Below are 7,082 nucleotides of genomic sequence, written 5' to 3'. Positions count from 1 at the left end.
AAAGACTAACACTCACTGATGTTCCATGGTTCCTGAGATTTCTCCCAAAATAACACCTTTGGTTGGAATGTGGTCTGTATCCAAGGTCCAACAAGTGACAATGGTCTGACAGTTTCACTACTGCTTAACAAAGGGTCACCAACTTTCCAGTTGGAATAGTCTTCACCAATGGATACCCTAACCTCCAGATAGCCAAGTCCGCATTTTAGTAACTGTTTTTTAGTATTCTTCTTCTGGCATAAACTTATTTGTGTTAGGAATGAGTTCAGCGGCCAGGCGCAGTGGCTCACGCCTATAATCTTAGCACTCTGGGAGGTCAAGGTGGGTGGATTGCTTGAGCTCAGGAGTTCGAGACCAGCCTGAGCAAAAGCAAGACCCCCCATCTCTACTAAAAATAGAAAAACTGAGGCAAGAGGATCTCTTGAGCCTGAGTTGAAGGTTGCTGTGACCTATAATGCCATGGCACTTTACCCAGGACGACAGCTTGAGACTCTGTCTCAAAAAGAAAAGATAAAAAAAGGAATGGGTTCAGCTACAAGTTGTGGAACACCTACCTAGACATAGCTTAAACAAAGGTGGCTTCCCACTCATGGACTACAGCAGGGCAAGAATGGAAGCAAGCAGGTCACTTAGGAGGTTCTCTCTCAAGTAGTCTAGTACCAGATCATGGTTCCTTAGACTGGCATGGTGGTAGTAGAAATGGAAAGAAGTGAAGGACTCAGGATATATTTTTGGTAGCAACAACAGGGTTTGCTGAAGCATTAGAGGAATAAGAGCAAACAAGAATACCCCCTAGAGGGTGGCACCTGTAGCTCAAGTGGCTAAGGTGCCAGCCACATACATCAGAGCTAACGGGTTCGAATCTGGCCTGGGCCTGCTAAACAATGACAATTACAACCAAAAATAGCTGGGCGTTGTGGTGGGTGCCTGTAGTCCCAGCTACTTGGGAGGCTAAGGCAAGAGAATTGCTTAAGCCCAGTAGATTGAGGTTGCTGTGAACTGTGACGCCACGGCACTCTACCCAGGGCTATAGCTTGAGGCTCTGTCTCAAAAAAAAAGAATACCTCCTAGAATTGTAGCTTCAACACTGAATGAGTAACAGTGATGTTTACTAAGACGGACAAGACAAAGTGAGGTGCAGGTTTGAGGGCGAAAATCAAGATTTCAGGGGGCCATGTTAAGTTTGAGATGCCAGTCATACATTCACATGGAGATGTCAAAAAAGCAATTATTTACAGGAGTTAGAGATTACTGAGAAAGGTCATTAATGGAGACTTAAATTTTGGAATCATTGGCTTATATATGACAGCTAAAACACAGGACTAGATGAAGTCACACAGGGAGAGTGCATAGAGAAGTTGAATAGGGCCAGATCCCTGGGCACTTTTGACACTAATAGTTTGAGCAGAGGATGAGAAGTCAGTTAAAGAGTCCAAGAAAAAATAACCCGTGAAATAGGAGGAGGACCAAGAATGTGTGGTGTCAGAAAACAAAACAAAGAGTTTTTGTTTTGTGTGGAGGGCAGTTAAAATAAAAAAGCTAAAAAATGAGACTACTGGATTTCCAGGAGATTGTAGTATCAGAAGTATGGTGGGGAAGAAACCAGAAAGAAAGCTTATATGATCTGGTAAAGAGGGAACAATTGTTGACTCGAGAGAGAGAGAGAGGGAGAGAGAAGACAGAGGATAATATTCATAGAAAAAGTAGACTCATTGATTGAACAAAATGAGGACACTTTATCCATCTATCCCATCTAAGCTTCCTGAAGCAACCATATCTTGTATGCCTAGTAGGTCCTAGCACAGTGCCTCCTATGAAGAAGTTATTTAAGAAATGTTACTGAATTAATGAGTAAATGAACAATGGAAGGGACAAATGGATGGATTGGGACAATGGATGGACAGATGGATGAATGGCAGTTGCAGTGTGGGTGAACGAACTAAATTAAACTAATGCGATCTTCAGAGCAAGGAAAGGAGAAGGAGTCTTGAATTAAAATCTCTTCAGAACTTACGGATTCTGGGACATTTCTTCGGGATAGAATAAACAGATTTCAATCTCAGATGAAGGTAGAAGAAGGAACAAGGCTGTCAATGGCAGTATTCTTAGTCAACTTTCAAGGCACTTATCTATTAAAGCAGACTGCATGAAGTGTTCTTAGATCGTCTGCCTACTTATCCACTTTCTTCTGTCTCTCCTTTTCTGGATCCAGAGTCATTTGAAAAAGGATTATGTATCTTTACGGAGACAAACAGGAGAAGGGATTTAAAAATGACAGTCCTACATTCATTTAACCACCTGGTCAATAGATAATTCCTAAGTGACAATCTTGTAGAGGAGCAAAGGTGTAAGGGCAGGATTTCCAGGGATTATCTATTCGTTTCCCTTATTTGTTCATATGCCTGTTTTTAAGTGCTTTGTCTTCCTTCTCTTGAATAATAAAAGCATTTCACGAACTGTTGAGGTAAAGCAGAATTTTAACGAGTCTTGGTGGGACTCGTGTGTGGAAGTGAATGGAACAGAGCAAGTAGAAGCTGGAAGGAGGCACTCTTGAAAACACAGGCTCCAATACCGGCTCCAGCATTTTCTAGTCGTTTCATTAAAAAAGAAGTTAGGATTGCTGTTATCTTTCTTCCCAAATTGCAGTTGCAGGAACCACAGGACCTGAACCTTGAAGGAAAGCACCTGTAAAGGTGAGGTGGAGGCGGAGCTGGCAGCCAGGTTTGGAGTCCGCCCCATCCGGATCCGCCATCCTACGTCCCAGGTTGAACTCGGTTACAGAGGGCTTCCGGAGTTGCCTGGCAACCTGCTGGGCACCTAAGGGTTTCAGGAGCCCACTAGCCCAGGCTGGAGCTGAGCATCGCCCTGGGGAAGGAAGCTATAAAATTGAGTCGCGTCCGTCGGTCCTAGCGCGGGCCCGTTACACGTGGACTTACACTAGCCGTCCAGGCTGCTAACTGCCGGACAAGGGGCGGGGCTCTGCGGCGCCAATGGGCGGGCGGTAGGCAGCGCGCGTGCGCACTGGCCCGGGGACGGGGCGGGGCCGAGGAAGAGCGTTCTGGGGACGGGGGCTGAGGAGGCTCTTGCTGGAGGGCTTCGCATCTGCGGCGGGGACCGTGAGAGTGAGTGGACCGGCTAGCGGCAGAGCCCCAACATTAGCGGCGGAGGTCCGTGGGTGGCACTGAGGCATCGCGGCAGGGCGGGATCTCAGTGCCGCTCTTGGGTGCTTGAGCTCAGGATGGGAGGCAGGAGCGGTCTGGGTGGGAGGCTGACCCTGCCGGCTCTGGACGCCTAGCCGGCTAGGAGCACGGCCTGTCTGCTAGGGCGGAATCCTGTGGCCAGACAGGTCCGGCCGGGCTGATCTCCTCCCTCTTCACTGGCCCCTGGGGCCCCCAGGAGCTGCCTGTGGGACCAGCTGTGCCGCATGGACACTGCCCCTGGCCAGATCAGAAGCGCTCGGGCTAGAGGCGTTACTCTCCTTCTGCCGCTGGTTCCCCCGTCTTCTGGGGGAGACCACCGGTCCTATCCGCCCCGGGAGAAGTTGGCTAGGCTGTGCTTGAGCAGGGAGTGGGAAGGTGGGGGAAGCTGGCTCTTGTATTCTCTCACCGGACATAGCACTGCCATCCACCCAGGTGCCCAAGCCAGAAACCTGAGCATCATTCTCACCTCCCTCCCATATGAATCCCTCGCAAAGGTGTCTTGGATACATTAGCTTCTCACTCCCATCCCTCTGCCCAGTCTTGTTAAGGCCACTAGTTCTTCTCTGGGTTACCCCAGTAGCTTCCTGACTGATCTCTGCATCCCTTTTTGATCCTATAGTCTCTTTTGTATAGGGAAGCTAGACCCATGGTCTTTAAACAGAAGTCTGATCATGCCACCAGAACTGTCCCCTCATTCTCTTTTTGGCCTTCAGTGGATTCCATTGTTCTTCCAAGCCCTTGACAAGGGCTGGCAAAGCCCTTCATGACTTGTCCTCCTTTAACTTCAGACTCATCTGTCTGCACTGGACTGTGTCTTAAACCATATGGACTTCTTTCGTGGTTTCTGGATTGGAACAAAGTTCCTTTGGGCTCACACTTTTTTTCCAATATGTTCCTTCTGTCTGAGGCACTATCCTTTGGTTGAAATAATTCTTTTTCTTCATGTGTCATTTCAGGTGTGAGTTGGGGCTTCTGCGGTATATACTATGGGTATCTATTTACTGGTCTCTTTTTTCCACCAGGCTGTATTCTGTTTGAGAGGAGTCTGTCTGGATCACAGTACTATCCTCAGTATCTTGAGCTGTTAGTATTTTACCAGGATGTTAGTTTGTTATTTAAATGTATAAATGAAGCATAGCTGCTCCTTGGGCTCCCCATATAAACAAATAGGTCAGGTTATTAAATGCTTGCTTTTTCAGAACAATGTGCAACCCTTTTTCCATGTTGTAGAGGTTTCTTTAGCTTAGGGACTTGGTTATTTTCTTGCCATCAATCCAGGACCATGGCAGGGATAAATGGGAAAGTACCAGTCAGAGTTTTTCTTTGGCATTGGCTCTGGGTACAGGATGTCTGGATATTGGTGAGTGTGGCTGCTTTGAGTTTGAAATTTTTTTTTTTTTTTTTTTGAGACAGGGTTTTGCTTGCTCTGTTGCCTAGGCTAGAGTACGGTGGCATCATCATGGCCCACTGCAACCTTGTGCTCCTGGGCTCAAGCAATTCTCTTGCCCCAGCCTCCTGAGTAGCTGGGACTCCAGGTACATTCCTCTGTGCCCTGCTAATTTTTTTATTTTTTGTAGAAATGGGGCTCTAATTATGTTGCTCAGGCTGGTCTCGAACTTTTGACTTCAAGTGATCCACCTCAGCCTCCCGAAGTGTTAGGATTACAGGCGTGAGCCACCACAGCTGGCCAAATTTGAATTCTTAATCAAAGGTCCCAGGCCTGAGAAAAAAAGCTGCTACCAGCTGGTAGCAGGAAGGCTGCCTAGGACATTTAACCAGCCTGCAGGGTGTTTTTGCCGCCGCTGCTTGTCCTGCTTAGCAGCTGACTCGTCCCGGGGCCTACAGTCTGGCCCTCCAGTGGTCTGAGGGACAGTGAACTGGCCCCCTGTTTAAAAAGTTTGAGGATCCCTGCATGTTGACAGGGCTAATTACACACTGGGAGGAAAAGGTTAGTTGAACCATTGGGTGGAGCGAAGATCCATTTTAGGCTAGAGCCACTGTGACAGGGAATAATACTCCTAGGTGCCAAGACCCACTACCCTAATTCAGATGTGAGCCAGTAGAGTAGATGAGAGAGAAGACAGGATGCTGGCCTTTGGAAAGGGAGGAAGAAACAAAAACTGAAAAGGAGAACAATATGTGACTGTATATTAAGGTGAAGTGAGAGGCTACAGACTGAGGTCAGAGAAGGAAGCCCTGAGGTGATAATTGAACCCCTCCTGAAAGGAAGAGAGGTGATGGACAAATGGAACAAAGGCTGTGGGACAGGAAAAGGCTGCCTGAGCAGTTGGGGAACCTGTGAGAGCCAGGGTGCTGTGGGAGGTCCCCTGCAGATGCTGGGGGCAGTGCTTCTCTCCTGGGACTGACACTGCTCCTTGTGGGGGGTATCTCTAGGCACAGGCTGTGCTCTGCGGTCTCTTTGCTGAAATCTCTCCTCCCTTGGATTTTTCTCCATCCTGCCTTTATAGTTGAGCTCTGGAACTCCTGGGGTTTATCTCCAGGCTGTTTGCCCATGGCCTTGAGCTAAGTAGTTGGAGTACTGGATGATGCAACTTGTTCTTTGGGCAGAAGGGAGTTGCTTATGTGTCTTTTTGGCTGTGAGCAATTTAATTTGTTAGGTGGCAGTCAGATTCCTGTTTGCAATGCAATGCTTGGTGGCATTTTTTTATTTGTGTTACAGGATTGGTTTTGTTGTGTTCTAATGGTTAGAAATGCATTAACCACAAACTGAAGTGAGATACATTCAAAATTAATGGTTCTTGGGCTAAAGATCAGTGGTTCCTGCCTCCCTTGAAGAAAGGGTAATCTGTACCCACAGTTACTATACGATATGATTAGTCACGTGGTTGCTTTTTGGTACTATCTGAATAGAACCCCCCCCCCACACACACACCCAAATTGATATACTAAGCAGTCAACCACACAGAGGAAATGTCGTCATGGGTCCAGTGATCACTCAGTTCAATTATGTATCTAATAGTCATCTCCAAAAGAAAATTTTTATCCATAGTTACATTAACATTAAAATGTGACAGCATGGGCGGCGCCTGTGGCTCAAAGGAGTAGGGCGCAGGCTCCATATGCCGGAGGTGGCGGGTTCAAACCCAGCTATGGCCAAAACATGCAACAAAAAAAAAGTGACAACATATCTGAGAAATGGCCAGACATAGCACTGAGAAGGTCACAATCCTCCGCAGCTTTCCAAGGACCGTGGCACACAGGCCAAGAACTGCCAGCCTTGGTGCCAGGCACTGTGCCCAATGCTGGGAATGTGGATTCAGTCCTTGCCATCTAGTGGCTTAGTCCAGCGAGGGGCATTCCTCAGAAGAATTTATCCACAGCTGTCATTGGTGGGCAGGAGCCTTCTGAAGGGCAGCACCTGGTAGCTTACAGGAAGAATCCCTAAGCTAGACTTGGAGTTGAAGGAACCTTGCTGGAAAAAGAAACATTTCATATAAATGAGCCCAAAAGGCTTGAGAGGAACTGGATTCCCTTGTCTGGCCCCTTATGTCCCAGAACCCTGAAGATACCTGGTCAGAACAAGTTTGTTCTGGCGTAGGCAGTCACTGCTAAGAGTAACTTAACACCTTGTCCACTGGTACAGGGACAGTGGCAGTGGCCTTGTCATGGTTTGACACTTTCATATGATAAAATTGGAAGTGTAGTTTCTAGCTGTTCCTAAATTATTTTTTGGAGATAAGAATGTGGTGGCTCATTCCTGTAATCCCAGCACTGTGGGAGGTTGAGGTAGGTGGATTGCCTGAGTTTGAGACCAGCCTGAACAAGAGTGAGACCCTGTCTCTACTAAAAATAGAAAAGAAAAACTAGCCAGGTGTTGTGGTGGGCGCCTATAGTCTCAGCTACTCGGGAGACTGAGGCAAG

General features: G+C 47.4%; 1 protein-coding gene across 1 annotated transcript in view; it reads left to right on the top strand.

Annotated features, from left to right (window-relative positions):
• The first annotated feature begins 2,989 nt into the window (after nt 1-2,989).
• MCFD2 (multiple coagulation factor deficiency 2) overlaps nt 2,990-7,082 on the top strand; it is an 11,477-nt gene continuing 7,384 nt past the window's right edge. Inside the window, exon 1 of the mRNA XM_012804027.1 lies at nt 2,990-3,122. The gene's annotated coding sequence lies outside the window, so the exon portion shown is untranslated. The remainder of the gene's footprint in view (nt 3,123-7,082) is intronic.

Source organism: Otolemur garnettii, unplaced genomic scaffold (assembly GCF_000181295.1).
Source record: "Otolemur garnettii isolate 467f Iridium unplaced genomic scaffold, OtoGar3 scaffold00024, whole genome shotgun sequence".
NCBI lineage: Eukaryota > Metazoa > Chordata > Mammalia > Primates > Galagidae > Otolemur > Otolemur garnettii.
Note: the sequence above shows the minus strand (reverse complement) of the source record. Positions and strands in the feature narration are given on the sequence as shown.